This window comes from Lates calcarifer, linkage group LG5, assembly GCF_001640805.2.
Source record: "Lates calcarifer isolate ASB-BC8 linkage group LG5, TLL_Latcal_v3, whole genome shotgun sequence".
Classification (NCBI taxonomy): Eukaryota; Metazoa; Chordata; class Actinopteri; family Centropomidae; genus Lates; species Lates calcarifer.
In genome coordinates, this window is record NC_066837.1 from 9,426,655 (window position 1) to 9,439,155 (window position 12,501).

Here is a 12,501-nt window from a genome sequence, read left to right on the forward strand (position 1 = left end):
AGACTTCTTCAGGTTATACTAGGTTATACTGGATATAATTTAATATAACTGAATTGTTTGAACAGGAAGAAGAGGCCATTACATTTGTGCTCAGATTTGAATGCATGTATCCTTCGAACATTTCTCAGCCTCCGTCCTCTTTCTAAGTGCGACAAAATGTGCCTGAACTCAAGTAACCTGTTAACTGTGTTTAACAAACTTGTTTTGTTTTGTTTATTCAAAAAGTCAGCCACACAAAATAAAGTATTAACTGATTTGACTCTGCTGTGCGCATAACACTTTGTTTTATATGCTGCTTATGGTTCGCTATGTTTTGTGTTTCTGCCTGTCCATGTGCTTATGATGGATCATATTATATTAGAAATTGATATGTAAATATTTTCTGTTAATATGTGGAAAACAGTGTTATGTGTACTGTAAATACAACCAAATCAAGCAGTGATGTAACGAGTCAGTGCCTCAGTGCAAGATGGTCAAGGTGGGCCCTGTCCATCACTGTGAATCATTACCCAGAATTCAGTGTGGGCATGTTTGCACATTTTTTAATTTTGAATCCTCCATTAATCCTTATTTACTTAAATTTATAAATGTAACATAGAGGTAGGAGAATAAGCTATATGCTTGTATATGTAAAACTGTCAATGAATGAATGAATGAATGACATCAATAACACCATGAAGCAGATGACTTACAGGCAAATACTTAAACATTTCCTTCATTTAGAAAGGTAAAGTGTAGACTCAATGCCAGAGAGATGTATTATGATGTGATATTGGCAAGTTTGAACAAATTAAACATAATTGCATCTTAATTGTTATTTTCATATTGTGGTAGTAATGCCTCTGAAACAGATTTAGATTTTATCTGAGACTCTTTAACATATCACATCTAATATTTACTCATTGCTCATTATCAAATGTTATGTACCATGTCTGTCCCTATTCCTTTGCTCTCACAGAGAGTTTCTCCCTTTTCCCAGTTACAGGAGTATTTCCTTATCAAAGGTTGTCAAGGTTGGACGTGATCTTGCAGTTCAGGCTTTCTCTGGACAGAGGGCGCTGTTAGATTATATTTGAAAAGAAAAACTATATCCATACTGTATATATAGAGACTCCCCTCTTTAAAATTCTTCCTTTTTAGCCATCAATTAAAACAGAAAAGGAAGTGAGACGCTGAATGAAATGCACTGTCGGCAAGCGAGGTATCATAAGTTGGTGTAAGTCACGCTCAGAACATCATGTTCTTTATTGACTCAATCTTGGAGCTTAGTGTTGTGGAAGACATGACAACACACACACTCAAACACACACAAGAACAAGTTCTTTTACTAACATGACTCTCTAATTTAAAAATCCAACAGCAGCAGCAGTCCGTCGACCCCGCGCAGTGTGAGTCTGCACATTATATTTGTGTGTGTGAGGAAGAGAGTGATGTAGGGTACAAGATTAAAATTAGTAAAGATAGCAACACGCTCTTTTCATGTAATTAGCCTAAAAGCCTTTTCATCAGGCTTGAAACAACACTCAGTAAAGGAACACATACACACACACACTAATGGACACCACTGGAGTCGGCTTATACCACCTAATATTCCATATTCACCTCTTAACGCTACCGGAAAACACATCTGTGTGATGGCCCCATTGTCTCTGTGTGTTTTTGTGTTTGTATGATTTATTTATATGCTAATGAACCTGGAAGAGCATGTTGAATGGTGTGTGTGTGGTGTGTGCGTGTAAGAGAAAGGCAGGATTGACTACAGCCAGACAGAACAGATGGCGGAGGAGAACCTTGAAGACGTACGTATGTTGCCTTTCTGTTAAAAGTCAGTCACAACACGACTGCGGCTCCATCCTGAACTATGCTTACCTCGTTCATGCTCTTCCCCGTTATTCCCACTTTGCTGTGATGAAATATTGTTATTCAGGCACACTCTCTGGATGCCTGTCTGACTTGAGGTACTTTGGCACCAAACACACCTTTTGTACCTGACTGAAATGCCAAATGCAGCTGTTAGCGATGATTGACAGGCCCACACTCCAGTCAGCGCAACATGCTACTCTCCCTTCTCTCCCCCGCCTCTCTAATGGCAGAGCCGCTCTCATTGCTCGGTGTCAGGAAGATGAGACCCAGTGGGTTGAGTGGCAGTCAGTAATGCAGGATTTGCAACTTTTGTTTGTGTTTGAATTTTGGCTGCATTTGCAATGTTAAAGGACAATTCAGTCTAAAAGATCTTGGCTCATATTTTCATAGTTTTGGCCATAACTCCCGCTGGTAATAATATACACCAAGTTAAATTGGCTGTAATTAATATTTTTGTAATGACAGTGGCTCAAATGATTATGAGCAATGTGAAAGGGGTCACACACAGTGACGAACCCAGGGAGAATTATCTCCTGACTCTACAGTTCCCTTCAGCTCTGTGAAGATTTATAGCAAATTTCAGCTCATTGTTTCAGTCTCAGCCCACAGCTCGGCACTGTCAGTCTGTCAGCGGATAGACAAAGTTAGCAGCTAGCTATAGTGACTATAATGGAGCATTCACAAACTGAGCTAAACATTTCTCTGAGGTGTTTATAGAAACTGAAACCAGCTAAAACACAGCGAGTATTGGACCATTTTGCCAGAAACATGAGTCCAAATGAATGTTTGTGTTTCTCCGTAGGCGCTGGAAGCCTGGACAGATGACTGTTTGCTAACTCCATGTCAGTTTAAAGTGTGATATGTCAGTGTTGTGTTCCTCCAGCGTGACAAATCAAGCAATTCAAAGAGCTCTGGGACATTGTGATGGCATATTTCACCATTTTCTAACATTCTATAGATGCAATAATCAATTGATTACCCTGAGAAATTATGGATAGTCATAATAAATAATCATTAGTTGCAGCTATAGTTACATATTACAAGTTACAAACTTCCAAACCAGACCTTGAACAGTTTTCCAGTTTGCTGTTAGGCACAGGTTCAGTGATTGCTCACCATGGAGCCAATCGAGGCGCTTGCTGGCTCCTCACATTAATACAGGTGAACACTGTATTTCAACACCTCACCACCCGTGGGCTTTTTTCCTGTCTGCAAGCCAGCATTTTCCATTTTACACTTGAGGCATTTAGCTGCCACTCTTATTCAGAGTGAATTAGCCTTGATGGAAGAGTAGAGTGAGCTTCAGTTCCTGTATGACTGAAATGATAAGCAAGTAAAAATCAGGAATGCAAGGTTTAGCCTTGCACTGTTACCATGGAGTTTTCTTCGTGGCTCTATGGCATAGTCATGTAAAGGGTGAAGTGCTGGGAAAAGAAAGATGAAGGTCTTTTTTCATATAAAACAAATTAAAAGGAGAATGAAGAGGATGTGAATTGGTGGGGGGTAGTTGATGTCAAGTGTTTTTTAGGAAATAAGCTTTTATGGCAATAGAGAGTCACTCTGCACTCTGTTCGGTGAGAGACAATAGTTCCACCATTAGGACTAAGTAAAAGAAAAGACTGGGTGATGTGGATTGATTAAAAGGCTGGGGCTCAAAAAGGGAGCTTAGTAAATCAGAGAAACTTTATTTTCCCGCTCCATAAAATGGCACAGAACAATGAGAGATGGAGGAGAAAAAAAGTAAACACACATCTTACAGCCTCTACACATCGTGGTACACTCACACAGGTGTTTCCACTTAATTTGACTGATTAGACTAGACCTCTGGTCATCAGACGTGACTGTGCCTGTTTGAAATCTCCATCACGCTCATATTAGTTGTGTTGCACTTGGACACTTTTATCGGTATGCTTCAAATAAACTAGGTCATACAACTTGTTTTTATTTTTTAACTGAATCAGTCTCTCTCCAAACATATGTGTTTAGTCTCAATGTGATAAATTGTACCACTTGGATTAGGACGCGCTTTTCAAACAGTCCCTTTTCAAACAGTCCCTTTTCAAACAGATATTCATGATGTTACACTCAGTTGTGCACAAAAGAAGTTGCATGATCAACTAAAAAAGGAGCTTGAGAGTTCAGAAAGTTCAGGTCCTGTCTTAACATGGACACACCCACACACCTAGTCACTCCCTGCAGTAAGTGACCAGTGAGTAAACTTTGCTGGTGGAGTGTAGGAGTGTAGGATGCATTTTCCAATCCCAGCACCAGAGAGGGTGGTAGGTGCGTGCCCCCAGCCATATTGTTAAACTCTGTTTGATTAATTATGTTACTCTCATTGTTGACAGAAGATAAAGTCAGAGGTATTGACTTGGGCACAGTTGCGTACATACATTTAACATAGGAGGACGTTAGATTTTATTTTCTTTTATTTTTCTATGCAGCATTATAAGTTAGCACATTTGAAATGTTTTTTTGAACCGTAAACTAAATGATATACTCTGATGAAACACAACTGTTCGTGTTATTACTTACATTTCTTACCAAGTTTATAAATTAAATAAATTATTTATGGCTCAAAAAGCTGCGCGCGAGCTCACTCTCAACGGCTAGTTAGCATTATTAGCGGTGTTTCTGGATTAACGGCACCGTGCTAGTCAGGTAACAGGTCTGTTTACAAAGTTTGTAAGTGCTCTGAAACATGTCACGGGGCGGAAATGGGAGCGGAAATTAGCGTGTCCATCCGGGAGACTGCCCCTCATCTGTTGCACTTGAACAGCCTCAACTCCGACGGCTATGGCTTCGGGCGGTGCTCGGGCGAGAGGTAATGACTGGAATTTACACGGCTTGGGACCACCATGACCCTCCACCACACTAACATATGTCACATCCCCACACAATGCCATACAACGTTTTGACTGCAAAATTGAGTTCACATGCAAGGCTAGGATATGTGCTGGAAGCATTAGGGATTAGCGTTGGCTATTAGCATAAGGTAACGGTTCGCATTAATACTTATTTAGTTATTACAGCTAGCTAAAATGTTCAGTTAATGTAGACCTATCCCAGTAGTTCATGTGGTGTCATTAAATAGTGTTTACTGTTACTTTTAAACAATGTTTTGTGAATTGAGACTGTGTAAAGGTAATGAATATTGCTAGTAGAGAGACAGTAAGCTAGCAGAGTTGACCCTGTCAGGTAGCAGGTTTAGGTAAACTACCAAAGTCAGTCAGTTACTGCAGTTTAAGTTGTAAAACTGTTAATAGGACAGTGTTAAACAGACAGAGATATACTCATATCTAGCATTAAAATACCTGTATTACTGAATGTTTTTTGTGGGTTTTGTCCATTTGCAGAGGCTTACAGTGCAGTGCATATCTGTAAATTGGTAGAGTTGATGAACATAAGTGACTACTAAATGGCGCATGGATGATATTAACAGTGTTGCTGACTACTGTCATGAAAATGTTTTGCAGCGGTAACCCTGGCTGTTTCCACACAGGTGGTTAGAGGAGTCTTTGAGGATTCTGAAAATATCTCCAGAACAGTGGTAGGTGCAATTAAATGACTTTCAGAGTTCTTTCAGGCACTTCTGGTTGATTATTTTTTTAGAGAAAGCAAACATCTGTGACCTGAATGTATGCAAGTTCACAAGAAGCACAAACTGGGATTGAGGTAGCCCCTGTAGTTAAATGCATTTTACCAGTATGTAACACTTCTAGGGGAGCTCAGGTCTCTTTTGGGGAGCCAAGCTTCCCCACCTCTCCTAGCTCCACCATAATTCAAACACTATTTCAGATATTATGAGATGATCTGACAAGCATTTAGTTTGAAGCAGAAGAAGTCTTATATAGACATTTTTTCACAGTAGACATTTAAAACCAATATGATTATCTATGTCTATATTCAATTTATTTTCTAAATTCCATATGCTTAGCATAGACCTTTTTTACAGCAAGAATTTGGGCATGCCATAGCAAGAAAAGCACAAGCACTTTAATAACTGAATTTCTTTTGGATGAGTGTGTTCCAAGGTTCTAGTAATGTGTGAACTCGCTAACTGTTATAGCTTATTCAAAATTGTTTGACGTATGTTTTTCTTGCTATGACAAGTCAAAACATCTGAAGTGAAAAAAATGTATTACGCACTTTTACTGAGAGACAAGTGAACGGACTCATCATTAATGATATTACATCCACTTGCACTTTTCCTGCCACAAGGAGTCAAAACATGAGCTGTGAAAAAAAGTCTGTTAGCACATGGAGTTTGGTGTCGTCACATCATTCCCAGTATAGCTCCACCAAACGTCAACCTGAGCAGACGTCTAATCAGCCAGAATAAATGAGAACACCTGTGTGGGTGTGAAGGCCCTTGAATGTCAGGTTGTTATTCACATTTCAAACTTACATGAAAGCCTTTTAAAGGAATATCTCAGATGTGGGGGAAGTTAAGGTTTTTTTCCATAGGTAGAATTCTCATGGATAGCATTACTGTATTTCTATGTGCAGTGTGAAGTTATCATATTGAAACCCAAATGATACAACACATAACAGGGGTTGCTTATTTTGCCTGACCACCTCACTGGACCATGTGGGCATGCTCTTGATTGACATCTCCCTGACTGCCTCTCTAGTGCTACTGCACCTGACTGGGGGGGAATTCTGCTGTATTCATGTCATATTGTTTAACATCATAATTACAAGAAAGTAGAAAAGGAAGAGGAGGAGGAGGAGAAGTGGGAAAAACAGCTGAGGTCAGTGTTTGACTTGTAATTCAGAGTCGGGCATGTAGGGAATTTCTGACACAGACAGCACCTCCCACTTGGCAAAAGCAAAACTGCAGCACTGCTGATAGTTAGGTAAAAATAAAATCCTGTATTAACACTAATACAATCCATTCAGCTTATTTTATAGATGTTATACACTGTTTTTGTATCTGGTTTCACTTTGTAACAAACTCCTCTAAATACACAATTCAGCAAATTTAGGCTGTTTACCTGTTTACCACTGCTACACTGTGAAACTTTGGGAATGGAGACATTGTTTTCTTAAGGTTTCCACATTACTGTTTGTACATTATCACACTACCAGACCATCAAACTCTGTCAGTGATTGCTGTTATCACGTGACTTCACGTCCTTTTCTTAGGGCTGAGTGCAGGGAGATTTTGTTGAATAGAAAACCGTCACTGTCTCGTCATTGTTGCTGCACTGTGTCATAAATCTCTCCTCTGTTCACTTATTCACTTCTCCCTATATAATGGACACGTAATTGTTTACTCCGTAGCAGGCATTAAATTGAGATTTTGGACACTGATGGATCATCTTCATTTTGTGTCAACACTTACAGGTGCAGAGTCGTGTGACTCTGTTTTTCGTAACTATAAATGTGTCACATTGCTTTATGGGAGTATTAGCTGAAAGTAGTATATGTACCAGTGACTGCTTTTTAGTTTCACTACAGGGATCTTTAGGGCACTATAGAGCATAAATTTTACACTTGGATATTAGACACTCACATAAAGTAGCTGACAATAACTATAGTACACTATATAGTAATTAGGGAGTGATTTTGTCCTCAGGTAATCTCCAGCATAGCACCACCTGACAGCAACTTGAGCAGAGGTCTAATCGTCCAGAAGAATTTAAAACACCTGTGTGGGTGTTGAGGTGCTTTAATATTAAATGGGCCTTAATGATGGGCCTCTTACACAATGGTCTTTTCAGGGAATAGCTCGGATTTGGAGTAATTTTGTTCTTTTCTGCTTCCTTTCTCAGAGTTAGAATTTTTTTTATATAGAAAGGCAATCTCATGCTTAGCTTTATTATGTCTCTATGTGCAGTTTAAGGGTGCATACTAGCAGAAATCATGCTTAAATCCACAAACGTTATACTTATTTTGACTGATTGGACCCCTTCTCAGGACATTGGTGGCATGTGCAAAACATGTTTGAATGAAATCTCCTTCTTTTTTCAAAGGTCAGTAACTTAACAGCATACTAACTTTAGTAGAAGAAAATAAGCAATAGAACTAGAAATGAGACATTACTGTTGCTTTCTACTGTTGGATACAGCTCTTGGTGAGTAGAAGAGTGAAATTTGATGCTGAATGTTTGTGCTATACTGGTAAATAAACTGCTTTTAATGCTCATGTTAGCTATGTAGTGATGTTATGCAACATGTAAATGACGCTGTCATCTGCGCCGACAACATGGCTTTCCTCCATTTCACAAGTATCATGATTTGAGTGCACCGTCTGAGCACTTACAGTGCATTGCATGCTTCCATACTTGCCAGTGTGAACACTCTCGTGTGTGAATTGAGACACAGCACAGGAGCCTGATTAAACACGTCTCTGCCTTTTCCTACTGTGATATGTCAAAATGTCTGTCAAAACGACCTGTTAATAAAGCACCCTCTTATTAGATGTACAGTATAGATAGGCTGACTGTGTACTGCAGCCTAAAGTTTTAAACTGTAACTTTTCTGCTTATTCTGGAGCCATGCCAAGTCTCAAATTGACCATGAGACATAAAAATGGTCGACAGATATGATGAGAAGACAGAGGATTAGAGCGCCTTCATGGTTGAAGACTGTGTCTCACTGGAGCAGCTGTGGGTCTGCTGTGTTGACAGGTCCTCTTTGTCAACTATGACAGTTTTTTATAACAATAAAATCACTAGAGATAAAGATTTTGCCATCTCAGCTAACACCCTTGGAAAAGCTGGAGACAAAAAAGACTGTCTAAATGTAGCCATTTTCCCTTGCAATTTCCTGCTTTCTTTTATATTTCACCAGAATTATTATTTTTTTAAATGGTAGTTTAACCTGACCAAAATACCAACACAACTCAAATCTGGTGTGGTCCATGCAGTTTTTTGGCAGCATATGAAAGGACTGAGTTATCACCTCATCCTCTCAAATGCTCTTGGCTTATGCAGAAAATTGAGAATCTTGTTTTTGTAACCTCCAGGTTGCTGTGGCAAGAGTTAACATGGAGAGAGACGTGGAGACACATGGGGAAGAGAATGTGGATCACAGGAAGGTGAAGGAGAGGAGATAAATAAGTGGAAGGACACCGAGGGAGAGACAGAAGGTGAGATGGACAAATGACAGTTTTATTTTCACCTCAGAGAGGGATAGATGGAACAGCTGGCTCCTCAGACACACACACAAAACACACTTTCCTCCATCTTTCCATGCATTAATATTCAGTTGAGATCACGTTGAACACAAAGCAAAGACATCATTTTTGTGTAATGAATGTATTTGTGACACTGTGGGTGAGCCTGTGTGTTTGATTAGTTGTCTCACTACGCTTGTCTACATCACTGGGTCACTATGACACCGCTCACTACACACACACACACTCACACACTTATGTCCATGTATGTTTGTGTGTGTGTCTGACAGTGTGTGGTATGTGTGTTGACTTTGTACCCCCACTATCTGAAATAGCATCTTCGTTGTCTTAACCTTCAGTACTCTGTGTGTGTGTGTGTGTGTGTATGTGCATAAACGTTTATGTGTGTGCGTGTGTGTAATGAGGAAAACTGCCATTTGGGAAAACCAATTACTACAGGTAAATAACATAACCCTTCGCTCCAAGATTTAGCCAAACAATGAATTTATAAAGAGGAAAATCATCCTCCTACACACTAGTGCACAAATGTGCACACACTCACTCACACACACAGTGGTTTTGATATTCTTAAGGGCACATTGCATTAACTCACATTCATGCTGAATCCTCAATTTTACCTAAGAAAATTAACCTGAAGCCCTTATGTGTTAATCTCTAAAATCTGCCCTTTTCTCTATGAGGATTGGTAAAGACTGTGTGCCATTAGGGATCCTCCTCAGTCCCCAGAAGTGTAGACAAACCCCACTGCATGCACACATACACACACTTCCCCCTGGGACTGAGTGTAATTATGAGTTTGGCCTGGAATGGTTTGATAACTAATAAAACAGAGATTTCTGGGGAAAATAAGGAAGAGAAAATTAAAGTGTTGGAGTGTACAAATCCTAATTAAAATAATGCAGAGTTTATGGTGTGCAGGACACAGAGAGAGAGTGAGAGAGAGAGGGGAGAAAGAGGGGGACGGTTGGTTGGGGTGGGAGAGCAGAGAATGAAGAAGTATTGGCATTAAAGCTGGGAGGGAGAGGGAGGGGGACACAGTGGGTGAGGAGGGAGGGTTATCATATTTTCACAGGATTTTCCTCATTTAAAATCTTCATTAGGTGTTCCCTCACTTTATATTTGTTCTCAGCTCTTCCATCACGCCACAGCAGCCTCTGGTCCTTGGCTGTGTGCAGCGATATACTTTGCCTCATTGTGTGTGTGTGTGTGTGTGTGTGTGTGTGCGTGTGTGTGTGCGTGCGTGGGTGCGACAGTGTGAGACAGAGCGAGCAAAGCCTGCATGTCCAAGTACGTGTGCATGCTCCTGATTATCCTTTGAGTTTATTAATTACAACTCTTTGTCATTCATCCAGGTTCTATCAGTTGCCGCACACACTCTTCCTCTTCTCTGCCATCTTTTTCTTTAGTTTCATTACGTTTTTCCTCTCCTCCTCCTCCTCAGCCTCTTTCTCTCTTGCTAGAATAGCAAACATCGGTTTTGCATCAAAGAACAAGAGACTTTAGTGCTTGAACAAATAATTTACTCTTCTCCACAGTCTATCTCTTGCAGCTGTCACTCAAGGACAAGCCTGTTGATTTGATCATCTTTTCTTCTCTGTAAATAGGCCTGTCTGGCTTTAATCGTTTAACACAAATAGGCAGAGGTATAGATCTTAATCTGACTAATCCTGGATTACAACTCCGCTGTCAGATGCTGTATGTGAGTGAGTGTTTGTATGAGTTTGTGTGACATTTGAATGAGCGAGTGTGTGGATCTTTTGGCATCATCTCAGTGTCACTTTTTAGCCTTTGTTCTTTATTCTGATCCCCATTAGTTTCCACACAGTGCTTGCTAGACTTCCCGAGGTCCATATAAACTAATATGAAGCAATTTAAAAATCACACAGTATCAATAGACCAAGAAAAGGCAGGACAAACAGAAAAAATACAGCACTGGTGGTTTATTCAAACACTCAGAACTTCCTATGTTTACAAGTGATCTCTGGTTGTTGTACAAATAATGACGTGAAACTAAAAAGAAGTAAAAGTGGAGGTAGTGTGACATTATAACTTCACAAAACCTCTCAGAGATTGATTGTTATGCCCATGATCTTTCTAAATTTTAACCAAATGGTGACACTAAACGACACATTAAAAGAACAGTTCCATGAGCGCCTAATTTTCAGTAGGATGTATTTGAAAATTTGCTTCCTAATACAAAATAACTGACAAAGGACTAAAGTTGAATTATACACAGTATAATACATCTACTACTTTAAGTGAGTGGACCTGACAGAATTTTAGAAATGCTCTTTATCAATTATTGCTCTTTATTAATTATTGGTGGTGTGATTATCTCAGGTATTTGTGATCCAGCTCCTTTTTGATTGGTTGTTGCAGCCTGTTTCATATCAGGAGTTTGATACTAAATAATCTATGATCAACTTAAAAAAGAAAAAAGAAAATATAAAGTTTGTCAAAAATTATGTAAAAATCACAAAAATAATAGCTTGTATTAGATGATATCTATATGAAGTCTTACCAGTTTTTATTTTGGTGACTTTTTGACAGAAAATCTTATGCTGCATATTCCAGAAGAGGCTCTACAGAGTATTGATCTAACAGTTCAATTATTTTTGCAGACGTGATACAACAAGATGTGCTGCATTACCTGATATATAATCAGTATATAACCAGTGTATTCTAGTTATTCACAATGCAAGTGTGGCATATTATTTCCAAATGACATTTAGCATAAATAACTTATTTATGCAAATTTAAATTTACCCTCCACAGTTAGCCATGAAAGTCATTCTTACACACATTTGCTCAGGAAGACAAGTAATTAACTAATGTGGCTGCCTGTTGTTAATGCATATTCATGTGCATATATGTGTGTGTGTGTTTTACACTCTAGATACTGTATGTAATGTGGCAGTATATTTGTATGGATGAAATGTGATGGTATTTGTTTTCATTAACAGCTCTGACATTTTTGTTTTTGAGAGAGCTAAACAAATCAGTTTTCCCCTTTCTCCTGCAAACTTCTCATCTCTGACAGCCTAATATTCCACTTAAATAATAACAATGCTGAAGCATTCTTTGTGTGCATTGTTGAGGTATTCAGTGTGTGTGTCTGTCTGTGTGGAACTGTGTGCCACATATTAGCGCACGTATGACCTCTTTCCCCAGTCTGCTCTGCAAAGGCTTCAGCTTTCCTGCATGACTGAACACACACAATGAAGCTGTCCAAGTAACCAAAACACACCCGTCCATGACCCACATGTCTGTTACTGGTGTCTGTCGCCAACCAGACTGCACACACACACACACACACACACACACACACACACACACACACACACACACACACATATGTCCATATATGAACACATGAGAACTCAGAGAGACTGTGTCAATATTGTGTAACTGTGTCATATTACATTATTTAAATGAACATGCAAAATGTATTCCATTACATAATAAACATATTAGGGTTGCAGCTAATGATTATTT

The 12,501-nt window shown here is 39.2% G+C and overlaps 1 long non-coding RNA gene across 1 annotated transcript; it reads left to right on the forward strand.

The window, feature by feature from the left end:
- Positions 1-4,505: 4,505 nt before the first annotated feature.
- LOC127142427 (uncharacterized) lies at positions 4,506-9,300 on the forward strand. The gene is made up of 3 exons (XR_007813166.1): positions 4,506-4,687; positions 5,340-5,413; positions 8,836-9,300. It is a non-coding gene; the product is annotated as an uncharacterized LOC127142427 (long non-coding RNA).
- The last annotated feature ends 3,201 nt before the right edge of the window (positions 9,301-12,501 follow it).